Source organism: Diceros bicornis, chromosome 36 (genome assembly GCF_020826845.1).
Source record: "Diceros bicornis minor isolate mBicDic1 chromosome 36, mDicBic1.mat.cur, whole genome shotgun sequence".
NCBI classification, from domain to species: domain Eukaryota; kingdom Metazoa; phylum Chordata; class Mammalia; order Perissodactyla; family Rhinocerotidae; genus Diceros; species Diceros bicornis.
Window position 1 is genome coordinate 25092971 of NC_080775.1, and position 14480 is coordinate 25107450.

At 38.5% G+C, this 14480-nt stretch overlaps 1 long non-coding RNA gene across 1 annotated transcript in view; it reads right to left on the reverse strand.

Annotated features, from left to right (window-relative positions):
- Positions 1–14480, reverse strand: part of LOC131398820 (uncharacterized) — a 263140-nt gene that overhangs the window by 22884 nt on the left and 225776 nt on the right. The window contains exon 2 of the long non-coding RNA XR_009216989.1: positions 10588–10655. This is a non-coding gene — a long non-coding RNA (uncharacterized LOC131398820). The remainder of the gene's footprint in view (positions 1–10587; positions 10656–14480) is intronic.

A 14480-nucleotide genomic window follows, 5' to 3' on the forward strand; every position in this document is an offset into this window, starting at 1 on the left:
AACGTGGAACAACTGAAACTCTCATACATTGCTGGTGACAATGCAAATTGTAACAACCATTTTGGAGGATGGTTTCTCATAAAGTTAAGTAAACACTTATCATATGACCAAAAGGAAGTGAAACCACATATCCCAACGAAGATTTGTACATGAATGTTCAGAGAAGCTTTATTCATAATAGCCCAATACTGAAAACAAATTAAATGTCCATCAACTAGTGAATAGCTAACTAACCTGTGGTAAATCCATACAATGGAATACTACTTGGCAATAAAAAGAAACTGTTGAAACATGCATCAGCATGGATAGATCTCAGAGCATTATGCTCAGTGAAAGAAGTTAGCTATAAAATCCTACATCTTTTAAGCTTCCATTTACATGAAATGCTACAAAAGGTAAAACTATAGTAACATAAATTAGATCAGTGGTTGAAAGAGGGCAGGATTGGAAAAAGCAAGTTGATTGCAAAGGGGTATGAGAAAATGTTTTGAGGATGGACATAACTGCATACATTGGAAAATCTTATTAAATAGTACTTAAGATGACTGATTTTTACTGTAAGTTATACTTCAATAAAGCTGATTTTTTTAAAGATATATTATCTTCAAAGAGCCACAGTAGTACTGACAGCTGACTTCTCAAAAGAAACGGGAGAAACAAGAGCTGATGGAATATCTTAAAATTACTGAAAGAAAACAACTATCAACCTAGAATCTTATGGTCGGCAAAAGTACCCTTCAAAACTGAAGGTGAAATAAAGACATTTTTAGACAGAGAACAGCTAAAAGAATTTATTATCAGTAGAACTGCATTAGAAGTAAAACTAAAGAGATTTATTCAGGCAGAAAGAAAATGATTTCAGGTGGAAAAGTGGAAATAGAGTATGGAATAAAGAATACCAGAAAAGATAAGTATTTGGGTAAATATAAATGAATACTGACTTATACAAATGAATAATTGCAATGTGTATAGAGTTTAAAATATATAGAGAATTAAAATGCTTGACAACAATGATGCACAAGAAAGGATGGAGGTGTAAATGGAATTAAAGAGTGCTAAAGTGGTAAAATTAATCATTTTAATAGACTAAAATCAGATTAGTGGTTACCAGAGGGGAGGGGGATGGGGGTGGGTGAAAGGGGTAAAGGAGCACATATGTATGCTGACGGATAAAAACTAGATTGCATAAAAACACAAGGCAGTCTATAGAGAAACTGATATATATTAATATACACCTGAAATTACACAATGTTATAAATCAATAAGACCTCAATAAAATAATTTATTTTATTTTTAAACGCAAAACGCAAAAAAACTAAAATCAAATGAATGTTGTACTCTCTAGGGTTAACACTAAAAGTATAGTAAAAGTATGTATAATTAATGTGTTAAAAGAAGGGAAAATGGATTAATAAGAAATGATTTTGATTAAAAGAAGAAAGAAAACAAAAAGGAACATAAATTGATGGGCCGAATTAAAAAATGAATAGGAAGATGGTATAAATCTTATTAGTTAGTAATTGCATTAAATATAAATGGATTTAATACTCTAAGAATAAGATTGTCAGATCAGGGTAGGCAGTGATGTGCGGGATAAATTAGAGGACATTGAGATCAAAGGCAATTGACATAGTCCAGATATAAGGCGAAAAGGACTCATTCTAGGTTGTAGGATCACCATCTCCTGGCAGCTCCTTTTCTCACAAGGGATAAAATGACCTACTCAGCCCTCTGAAAAAAGTAGGTCAAGTGAGGGTTTGGAATGGGGCTGGAATAGGGATGTTGAAGGATGGCAATAGGAGTGAGAGACTGTCTCCAGCATGAGTCTCCTGTCAAGTCGTACTTCCAGCTGGGGACCAGTCTTAGGGTCAAGACTCCCTTGGACACTCCTCTTTCAGAGATAGAGTTGATAGGGTTGATAGACTCAGATGTGAAGGGGAGGGGTGAGTACACGGAAGGAAATCACCCATCTCATTGCTATTTGAGCTAGCGGGTTGTTAAGTGCAAACCTTGATTACCGTCATCTTGTTTACTTGTGTCCGTATTAGGAGACCCCATACAAGATGGTTTGTTCTATAAATCTTACTTGTATAAGTTATCTGATTATTGTATCCCCAATGGACCACAAGCATCAAGGTCACTAGGGTTCTCTCCCCTACTTGCTTTAGTCTCTTATTCAGTAACCATGCAAGTTCAAGCAAACTTGGATGTTTACAGCAGCTATTCTTGGATATACCGATTCTGTGTTAGTCTAGGTTACCTGAAAGATGGAGCACTGTCCCCAAAGATGGAGCCCTCACGATTGAGTCCTGTGCCTCTGCCCTCATAATCCCCCTGCCTCTCTGTAAACTCTGCATATCTCCCATGGGTTATTGTTCCATTTTCCTTCAGAATTATCAAATTCCTGCTCCCTGAATAATTTCCTACTAGCAAAGGCATAGAAGAAGCAGTGAGAAGTACAAAGGTGATATTACCCTGCTATGCTAAGTTCTAAATGGCATTTCTCACAGAAATGTGAGATCGTATCAATGTAACCATTAACACAAGCTCTCTTGTATTTAAGAATCCTTTAATTTTCCAGAAATAGGTTTTTGTTTGTTTGGTTGGTTGGTTGTTTTTTGTTTTTTTAATTTTTAGACTTCATAGGAAGGCTGGCCCTAGAAAAATTCATGAATAGGCAATTATTACCTTCTTCAGTGTCCTGTTCACTACAGTCTTTGTTACAACTCTTCTCTCTGTCCCTTTGACCACTCTATAGAGCCTTGTTCTACAGAAAGATCTAGTCTATAGAAAAGATTTTATATCAGTCAGTTATACCACAATGGAAATGTAAGTCACTTTCTTCCAATTTCTCCCTTTCAGAATGGGAATGTCTACCCTATGCCTGTCTTACCATTATGTTTTGGAAGCACATAACTTATCTGATTTCATAGGTTCACAGCTGGAGAGGAATTTTGCTTCAGGATCATTCTACCTCGAGTCTCACCCATATCTGATTTAAAGTATATTTAGATGAGTCTTTGGGTTTTAGACTTAAGAGTATTGATGTTGGAACAAGTTAAGACTTTGGGGGCTGTTGGGATGGAAGGAAAGTATTTTGAAAGTGAGAAGGACATGAATTGGGGGGGCGGGGCAGGAGCAGAATGTTGTGACCTGAATGTTTGTGTTTCCGCCCCCACCCAGTTCATATGCTGAAGCCCTAACCCCCAATGTAATGTTATTTGGAGCTGGGGCCATTGGGAGGTAATTATGTTTAGATAAGGCCATGAGGGTGAGGCCCCTGTGATGGGATTAGTGTCTTTATAAGAAGAGGCTGGGATCAGAGCTTTTTCTCTCTGCCATGTGAGGACACGGTGAGAAGGTGGCTGTTTACAAGCCAGGAAAAGGGCCCTCACAGGGAAGCAAATAGGCCAGAACCTTGATCTTTGACTTCCCAGCATCCAGAACTGTGAGAAGTAAATTCTCATTGTTTAAGCCACCCAGTCTATGGCATTTTGTTATGACAAACTAGGATTCTGGCTGTCAGGTCCAGTGTGTGGGTTTTTTCCCCACGACCAGGCAATTCTCCAACACCAGCTGGGTGTCCTACAATTCATCTCAATTCTGACACTATCTACCTGGAGATATCATCAGATCCCACCAGCTAAGGGCTCAGTCCTACAAAACGCCCCCTGCCCTCCACTTCAGATGCCAGTCGCAAGTCCAGGCTGTCACTTGGGCTCCTGACCACCAGCTATAGACCAGGAGGTTCCAGGGATCCCCTCCTCAGTTTCAATTGATTTGCTAGAGCAGCTCATAGAACTTGGAGAAACATTTTACTTACTAGAGTACTGGTTTATTATAAAAGGATATAACTCAGGAACAGCCAGGTGGAAGAGATGTGTGGGACAAGGTGAGTGGGAAAGGGTGTGGAAGCTTCCATGCCCTCTCTGAGCAGGCCACTCAACTGCATCTGCATGTGTTCAGCAAACCGACAGCTTACTGATCCTGTTAGTAAATTATTTGCAGACATAAGAGCTATAGTTATATTTTTCTAAAAATAAAGCTATTGCTCATGAGAGGTGAAAGTGTAGTTGCTAAGTGAATAAGTTCTAGATTTAGATGGTCTGGTCTAACCTCCCAGCTCTACTCCTAGTTGGCGTCTTCGAACTTGGACAAATTCTATGACCTCACTGTACCTCATCCACAGGTTAGGAGTAATAACAGTTTTTGCCTTATAGGATTGCCTTATAATTGTAGTGAAAATTAAATAAGATAATGCATTTGAAGTACTTACATACCACACTGCTTGGCCTACAACAAGCATTTAATTAAAGTTAACTATTATTTATTATTTTAGAAGACAAATCTCTAACTTTTAAATTGTTTATAAATAATTCCTAAGCAATATTCTTTTAAAATGTGTCTATCTATAATATTATTTTATTATAAAATTTCAGAATTGAAGGATGACTTACTCATTTGGTTTATCTTAAAAGAGTCTTCTAGAATTAGAATTCCTCTAAGAAGTAGAATCACTCAAAAGTGGGCATTCTGAGGGTGGTTTATTTTAATGGGGTTGAGGTGAAGGTCTGATTACACTTGTCTTTAAAATTTCAGGCTGGAACAAAATAGAGAGCCCAGAAATAAATCCACACATATATTGTCAATTAATTTATAACAAAGGAGTCAGGAATATACAATGGGGAAAGGACATACTCTTCAATAAACGGTGTTGGGAAAACTGAACAGCCATGCAAAAGTCTGAAACTGTACCCCTATATTACACTATATACAAAACTCAACTCAAAATGGATTAAAGACTTGAACATGAGACACAAAACTCCTGGAAGAAAGCATAAGCAGTAAGCTCTTTGACATCAATCTTGGTCATGACTTTTTGGATTTGACACCAAAAGCAAAGGCAACAAAAGCAAAAATAAGCAAGTGAGATTACATCAAACTAAAAAGCTTCTGCACAGCAAAGGAAGCCATCAACAAAATGAAAACCTACCAAATGGGAGAAAATATTTGCAAATCATATATCTGATAAGAATTTCATCTCCAAAATATATGAAGAACTCCTCATACAACTCAAAAGCAAAAAGACAAATAACTTGATTAAAAAATGGGCAGAGGAACTGAATAGACATTTTCCCAAATAAGACATACAGATGGCCAACAGATTGTGAAAAGGTGTTCAATATCACTAGTTATCAGGGAAATGCAGATCAAAACCGCAGTGAGATATCACTTCACATTTGTTAGAATGGGTATTGTCAAAAAGATAAGAAATAACAAGCATTGGTGAGGATATGGAGAAAAGGGAACCCTTATGCACTGTTGGTGTAATGCAAATTGATGCAGCCACTATGGAAAGTAGTATGGAGGTTTCTCAAAAGTTAAAAATAGAACTACCATATGATCCAGCAATTCCACTTCTGGGAATATATCCAAAGGAAATGAAAACACTATATTGATGGATGGCATTCGTTGATGGATGAATGGGTGAAGAAAATATACATACCATATATTGGAATACCATATATTCCATGTATAATGGAATACTACTCAGCCATAAAAAAGAATGAAATCTTGCCACTTGCAACAACATGGATGGACCTTGATGGCATTGTGCTAAGTGAAATAGAGGAAGATATGTGCTGTGTGATCTAACTTATATGTGGAATCTAAAAAAGAAAAAACCAAGCTCATAGATACAGAGAACAGATTGGTGGTTGCCAAAGGTGGGGGTTTGGGGGTGGGACAAATAGGTGAAACAGGTCAAAAGGTATAACTTTCAGTTATAAAATAAATAAGTCATGGAGTTGTAATGTACAGCCTGGTGACTATAGTTAACAATACTGTATTGCATATTTGCAAGTTGCTAAGAGAGTAGATTTTAATTTTTTTTTATTTTTATTTATTTATTTATTTTTCCCCCGAAGCCCCAGTAGATAGTTGTATGTCATAGCTGCACATCCTTCTAGCTGCTGCATGTGGGATGCGGCCTCAGCACGGCTGGAGAAGCTGTGTCTCGGTGTGAGCCTGGGATCCGAACCCGGGCCGCCAGCAGCGGAGTGTGCGCACTTAACTGCTAAGCCACAGGGCCGGCCCTAAGAAAGTAGATTTTAAAAGTTCCCATCACAAGAAAAGAAATAATTTTGTAGCTATATAGTGACAGAGATTGACTAGACTTGTGATCATTTTGCAATATATACAAATATCTAATCATTATATTGTACACCTGAAACTAATATAATGTTACATGTCAATTATATCTCAATAAAAAGGGAAAAAAATTCAGGCTAAAACTATTTTGCCCCTGGCAGTGAAATAGAACTTTGAGAGATTATTTAATTGACCACCTATCTGCATCATGGGGAAAATTCAGAACCATCTGAGGAGGATGTTGGCCCAAATATCAGTTTCTCCCTCCGCTCATGTCAGAACAGTAGCATGGATTTCTGGTTAGGCAAGAGCCCTTGTTGGCTCCTTGGTTTCCAAATTTGGATATTAACTGACCCATTGTTGATAGTTGTTAAGGAAAGTGGGTTGGTTCTCCCCTGACAGCAAAGAATAGCTTTTTTTTTCCAGAAGTTTCCTAGAGAACCCAATCTAGTGCTCACTGCCCCTCAATTGATTAAACACGATCTGCAAATGGAATGCTTACACACGTCCTTCACTTAAGAGTCTGGAAGAAAGGTAGATACCCAAATCACAATAATTTGGCCCCTCTTGAGTTTCTTTAAACAAATTGTGAAATGTTGTGATGTTATAAACTCATACAAGGACCTTATAAACAAAGGCCTCCAATGCACTGTAAAGATGATGTAATCTATGTTTTTCATTGTCCTTTTCATGAGGAATCCTGGAGAAATTCCTGTCTGATCCTAGAATCAAAAATAGTCGCAATTTTCCTGAGCTGTTATATTCATTTTTATCTCATGAACACCATGGATCAGATCTGTCCAGATTTGTTTTTTCACCCTGACTGCTAGAACGCTGTGGTGGGCATTTGGCTGCCCACCTATATCTGGCTCCCTGCCTTCCACATGGAAGACCAAGACTTCCCAGCTCTTGTGGGTGGAGTCATGAGACTAGTTCTGGCCAATGAGAGTGAGTAGAAGCAATGTAACCAAAGTATTTAATTGCTAGTGCAAGATCCTTCAAAGCTCTCTTTCTCTCTGCCACAGTAACAGGCAGCATGAGTGACAGTGGCTACTCCATCAGCACAGAAATTAGAGAGAGGAGTGGGGAGCAGGCCTCCAGCTCACCTGCAGTGGGCCTGTAACTTGAAAGAGAAATTAAAGCATAGTTGTTATAAACACCTGCGATTTGGGAATTGTTTTTACCATAGCACAACCTAATCTATCCTGATTACTGTAAATATGTACAGCTAACTATACAGCAGCCAGCCCTGGTGGTCTATCGGTTAAGATTCTACAGCAGGGTTCATTTCCAGGTCAGGGAACCACACCACCAGTCTGTGGGTTGTCAGACTGTGGCGGCTGCGTGTTGCTGGGATGCTGAAAGCTCTGCCATTGGGGTTTCAAATACCAGCAGGGTCACCCTTGGTGGACAGGTTTCAGCGGAGATTCCGGACTAAGACAGACTAGGAAGAAGGACCTGGCCGCCCATTTCCGAAAACGTTGGCCATGAAAATCCTGTGAATAGCAGCAGAGCATTGTCTGATGTAGTGCTGGAAGAGGAAAGGATGGTAGGCAAAGACCTGGCACGGTTCCGCTCTGCTGTCCACAGGGTGCTAGGGGTCAGACAGCACTAACAACAACAACTATACAGCTCATTGATGGAAGGATGGTCAGTTGTTATTTTATGTATTTTAATCTAATTTATTGATGGTTTTTGGCCTCACCTTTGTTTTTCATTTATCATTCAATATAGTTTAACATATCTAATGCATTCTTAAAAGCCATTTTTGAGAATAGGTCGGGAATAAATACATAAGGTAAAATAATGGATTTGTATGAACCCTGGGGAAAGACATCAGTATGAGTTGGCTCTGTAGGATAAACTGAGATTTTAAGCACAGGCTGCTTTGGAAATTCTGTTCTTAAAAGAGAAAATACTTAACATAAGCACAGGACTAGCACCTGTATTTCCAGAGGGATACACTAGAGGGCGTGTGGAATTTAGCATACAGCCCTTGGCCAGTATGGGTGCACTAAGATGGGATATTGTGCAAGGATTTCGGTGGGAGTTTTTGTCTGTCTATTTTTCCACGTTTTAAATTTCAGAAATCCATATGATTGACCTACCTTTTATGCAAAGTTGATCCTAGGCAAAATAAAAAAAATTTAAGCTTGCCTATCTGCAACATTATTTTACTATAAAATTCAAAATTGAAGGGCATCTTACTTGGGGTTTTCTGGAGTCTCTGTTCACACAGGAATTTTCTTTCAATGCTGAATTCTACCCAAACTTGCTCAATGTTTTTCTTTTTTTTTCACCTCTTCCTCAAAACCAACAAGTCTTGGCTCACACTTCTTGGGAGAGGCCTACTAAATGGCGAGTTTGTTAATCCGGCAATCTAATTGAGATAAAGTGTTAATGAGTGACAATACCTTATTAGTAATCGCACCTAACTGTCCAGATAGAATTATGTTTTTAACTGGCTCTAATGCCAAAATCAAAAGGGGACTACAGAGGTAAGTGTAGGAGCTGCTTTAGGGTAGAGGGCCTTCCAGGTTTGAGTACCATAACCAATCCTCATAGATACCCATGAGCCTACATTCATAGCAATTCATCCATCACCCAAGACCACAGACAGTTCCACTCTCAGTAGAATTACTACTCATACAGCTAGTAGAATACTATTAAATATTTTCTAGAGGAATTTTGTTATTCAGATCCCCAGTTTGAGGATAATGCATTTGGAGTTTTGGTATGTTAGGAGCTGTTTTGTGGTTGTTTAAACCTTTGGTAATAGTAACAAGAATTGGATACAGAATTGAAACGCATTTAATAATCTCCAAATATTCTTCAGTCAACAGCTTTAACCTTCTCTCTTTTGGAAAAAAGTACAGGATAAATGAAAGAACACGGATTTTGGAGTCAAAAAAATCTGGATTTAGACCTAGGCTTCCACATTATCCTGAGTTTTATATTCCTCAACTGTAAAGTGGGAATATCAATACACATCTCAAGGATTTAGGGGAAGCTTTATGTCGTATGAAAAGTACCTGGAATATCTCAAGAAAATGTTACTTTATCTTTTCATCAAATCTTTTGTCAGATGTAAACATCATGAAAAAAATAATTTATTTAAATTGCATTTTTAATATATAGAGTTGAAATGGCATTTCTAGTTAATATTGGTAAGGGAAGCAGCTGACTGAGAGTACTGATGGTGAGATGCCCATGGTTGGCAGAGTGGATCTGGGTTTGGTATTACAATCAATACTTGTGACATCTGTCCACCACATAAGGTCCTGGCATTCTGCTTCCCCAGTGGGGACACATCAGTTGGTAGATTCCAGCCTCTCACATAAGCCTTCATTCCTAGCTCAATTCTATCTTATTACCCCGACATGATTCCACATAAAAGGGAAATGAAAAGTTAGACTAGAATTGTTAAAATTATTGGGTTGCTTGGACATGATCTAAAGTTCATTTTTTTAAGTTAGTCTTTTCAACAGAATAACAAACTAAAGAAATGTTCAGTCTTAGGGACATTTCCCAGGTCATATATTATTTCAGTGTCTACCAACATATACCTGATTAAATTCGATTATTATAAACTGCCATTTTCAAAATAACTAGTTATTTTTTATTATGTTATTTTTTAGCCAATTAGAATATGTAACCAGAACCAATAAAAAAGCAAAATATGTATATATATAGGAAGAAAAGTTTCTATTATAAGTGCCTGCTAAAGGATATGCGTTTTAGTTATTATTCTAGAAAAAGATTACTGAAATGTCAGCAATTCTAATAACAATCTAGACCGCTCTTACTTGCAGAGCATATACAAAAGAAAATATAAAATTTCATGAAATCTCTGATTATTAACACCTAATTTTTATTGAGTCGTGGCTTCATCCTTAACACTGGGCTACAAATCTTTCCTGTTTTCATTCATTTCCTGGTGCCTGCACTGATTGGATTGGGGGATGGGTGATACATTCTCTCCATGGTTTCTGTCCTGGGTTTCCAAATCATTCCAAGGGAAAAAGAATCACTTTCATCATCCTTTTTAAGAGGGACAAGCAGCTCTGGTCAAAGTATTAACTTCCATGACCATCCTATTACAACACCTTGTTTGAACCAGGGACAGTGGTCAAAACTGATTAAAATACAACAATTAATGTGCACTCTCTTGGGTTTCACTGTAAAATATAATTTCATGCATTTCAAGTTTGGTTAAGTTTTTACAGCTAAATTTTCTGAGTCTTTGTTTTGCTAACTTGTAGCATTTTGAATCACGTATATATTATTAAATAAGATCAAAGGAAAATATTTCAGAGGGGAATCCATTCTATTTTTCTGGTTTGCAATCCGTCTTAATTTCACCAAGGAGCTAGAAGACTGAACCACCCCTCCTCTGAGGACAAACTCCTTGGACCTTGCTCTGGGCTGTGACTATACCTTCTTTTCCTTCTCCGTCTCTTCTCCTCCACACTTCTTGGATATTTTGTTCCTTTGTCCTTTTAACCCTGAAAGATTAGCAGAAATGCATGAAAACCTTAGTTATTTTGCACAAAAGAAATAGATAAGCTATGCAAGATGAAGAACAAGTGGGAGACCTTGGAGGAAGGAGACACAGTTGTGAGGGTGGGAGAGAACAGGCCGGAACAGTGCAGGCCGGAAGAAGGGCTGGTTCAGCAACCAAGCAGAAATGAGTGCCCTGGGGAGACAGAAGTTGAACAGCAAAATTCAATTAGGACTGAAGGGAGGGTCACCAGGACCAAGCCGAGAACGGGGACAGTGCGGAGGTTGGGATTTCGGGTGAACCAAAGGAAGGAACTGCTGCCCATGTCGGTATTCTCAGGGTGTTGGTTGGTTTGTTGTCATAAAAAAATAAAACCAGTAACGCTGAGAAGACTGATTCTGAAATACTTGCAATCCCTCAGGATGGTAAAATTTACGGGGACATTTCTTGCCCTCATAGTCTTCGCAATAGCAAACCTCATTTGGGTATATTTTGGTAGGTGGAGTCAGGGCTCTCTAAACAAGGAATTGACCACTCTGCTTTGAGGCATCTCCATAAAAGGGGAGAGATCAGAGGAAGGAGGGGAAGGAGAGCATCAAGTACTGATTGATAGGACCCAAGGAATGCCTGGGAGGATGGGCATCTAGTCCACAGAGACAGAAGTGAAAGTGCTCAAGTGAAGGGGAGGAGAAATTTGTAGAGAGGGCAGTGGAGGGAGAAAATCCCCACTGATAGCATCTATATATATTTTTTTCAGTGAAGAAGAAAGCAAGGTCATCTGCTGAGACTAAGGGGACAGAGGCTCAGGGGCTTGAGTAGACTAATGATAGTCCATAATTATTAATATTGTACATCAATTTAAATTCTCCAAAATTGGGCAAAAAAATCTAAACGTATTTTAACTAAAAACTAAATAGCAGGGCCGTCCCCGTGGCTTAGCGGTTAAGTGCGCGCGCTCCGCTGCTGGCGGCCTGGGTTTGGATCCTTGGTGCGCACCAATGAACTGTTTCTCCGGCCATGCTGAGGCCGCGTCCCACACACAGCAACTAGAGGGATGTGAAACTATGACATACAACTATCTACTGGGGCTTTGGGGGGAAAAAAATAAATAAATAAAAATCTTTAAAAACAAAACAAAACAAAAACCTAAATAGCAACCTTTTTTTGTGTGTGTGTGAGGAAGATCAGCCCTGAGCTAACATCCATGCCAATCCTCCTCTTTTTGCTGAGGAAGGCCAGCTCTGAGCTAACATCTATTGCCAATCCTCCTCCTTTTTTTTTTTCCCCCAAAGCCCCAGTAGATAGTTGTATGTCATAGTTGCACATCCTGCTAGAGCAACCTTTTCATTTATACTGGCCCTGTGGATCACTGGCATAGAGGCAGAAGAAAAAAGTTCTCTCTATATCCAGCAATTTAACTAGGCTGAGAAACTCTAGGGACTATACTGACAGTACAGGTTTAGAAGAGAGAAGAAGAAAAAAAGCACTGGCACATTTTCAGGAAAGACAAATGGTTTTAAAAGTAGGACTGAATGAAATAGTTGGAGTTCTTGGTTTTTTTGTTTTTTGATTGTTTCACTCGTGCATAATACATACCTATGTCCTATAATCTAGATCATAGAGAAACAAATAAAATACTATATAAATATTTGCCAAAATCACACCAAAAAGAAATGAAATGTGAGATAATGATATAAACCTCTGGAAAATGCATATTTTGCTACTTTTTATTTCCATTTTCCACAGGCAATGGCAGCATTGAGTGAGAGAGTTTGAATATACAGTTTCAACCAATTCAAATTTTATTCTTATTTTATAAACTTGGATTCCAGAGAGATCATTAAATTTATCTGGCGCATACTGATTTAGGAAAACAGAACAAAAATACTCATCACCATCACCCTACCCCAAACCCTCAAAACCTCTTCTTCCTTTTCTGTTACCTATTTTTGCCTTATTTTGTTATGACGGAAAGCACCCCAAAGCTTGAGGTTTTAGACCGCAAAACACCAAAGTCTAGGTATATGATCTTGAGCAAGTAACCCAACCCACTTGGACCTCAGTCTTCCCATGAACAAGAATGAAAAAAAGGCACCAGCTCTGGCTCTCCTTCTAAGATATTGGGAAGATATCTCTAAGCGTCTGTCTTGCCCAGAGACCTTCTGACCCGCTGGAGAGGTGAGAGTTACAAAGCTAATCTTTGTGGCTAAGAAGGCAGCCTGGAATTCCTGGACATTCCAAAGTAAAGGGTCCTGGGGTTAGGTCCTGAGAGATGAGACTGCTGTTTGGGGAGGACTTCTGGAAATTTATAGTTATGTCATGGAGATATTAAAGTGAATGTGACCTTATTCTGCAGTCACAGGCCTGCAACATCTGGGCTATATACGTCTTATCTCATTTGAGCTTCATAACAAACCAGGGAGAGAGGAATTACAACCTCAAATTATAGACGAGGAAGCTGGGATGTGACGAGTTCAGTGTCTTATTCAAGATCATCCAGCTGAAACTACAGAGCTGAGATTCTAAAAGCAATTTCTCTGAACATTCTTTTTGTCTACAGGACCATTCTGCTTCACAAAGGCCCTTCTGTCCAGGGATATTGAGGTAGCATATTGTTAAAATAGAAACACCACACTTGCTATTACTTTGGCTTGTTATTAACACTTGGAGCACAACTCTATATCACTTTGGATTATAATTATTTATATGTTTGCTTCCTGCCCTAAACTGTAAACTTTTCAAGGAAAAGAGCTGTGTTGTATCCATCGTTAGTTTCCAACACCAAGGAGAATTTTTCCGGTTAAGTGTTTGCTAAACAGCTTGCTATATGCATGAATGAGTAAATGAATGACTGAATGATGTGCAAATGTGTACCTTGTATTCCTCATTAATGTGCACAATTCTGATGGGTGTGGAGGGTGACTCTTTGCCTCCTCATAGCATCCAACATAAGGCTCAGTAAATGATGCTCAATGAAATAATTAAAAATTTTCACTGAAATTTCTGGTGTGGTTTAATAAATTCACTGACTTCTGAAATGTTTTCCTGTAAGTGCTCATTAAACCATATTAGTTGATGTCAACACACTGCAACCCAAGAAAATATTAAGAAGGCTCTAAAAGAGAAGTGAAAAATTGTAGGGATAAGTAACATCAAATAAAATATAGTTGCTTATACGGTCTAGCTGTTTCTATAGGAGTTTTTCCTTTTTGTTTACTTCAAATAGCAAAACATCTGGTCATTCGCCTGGGAAAGGAGATTCTATTCTAGTCTATTGCATACAACTTATTTTTGATAATAATCTATGTTTCATAGAGTATGTATTATGTTTCTTTAATTTTTTTGGAAGAAAATCATTTTAATTCTCATTAATTCACGATTAACATCATGACAGCTCATGTAAGGAGGCCACACAAACATTTGCCCAGCTCCAAACATCACACCATCTTAATGAACTTCTCTACAGTAAGAACATCCTCTGCTATTGTGATTCTGAAGTGAAGAAGTTACCAACAATGGAGGAGAAGTTTAACTGGTCCTTTTATACTTTATTCTTGCACAATCAATTATGGTTTTATGCCAAATTAACATGGTCATGGAAGCCCATTTTCCATTTCTTCAATTGAAACTTCTTGATTAGGTTAATCCATTTGCAAGCCTGTCCTGCTTCAGCAACTCATCGAAACCCTCACAAAGATCAAGATCACTCTGGGTCTGGGCACACTCCAAAAACTTTCCTCTCATAGTGGCCAGGACCAATCTGCTGCTGGTTTGCCTGTGGGGCTCCCTCGGGCTTGTGGTCAGGATGTCAGGCCTTGAGGGCTTAGCA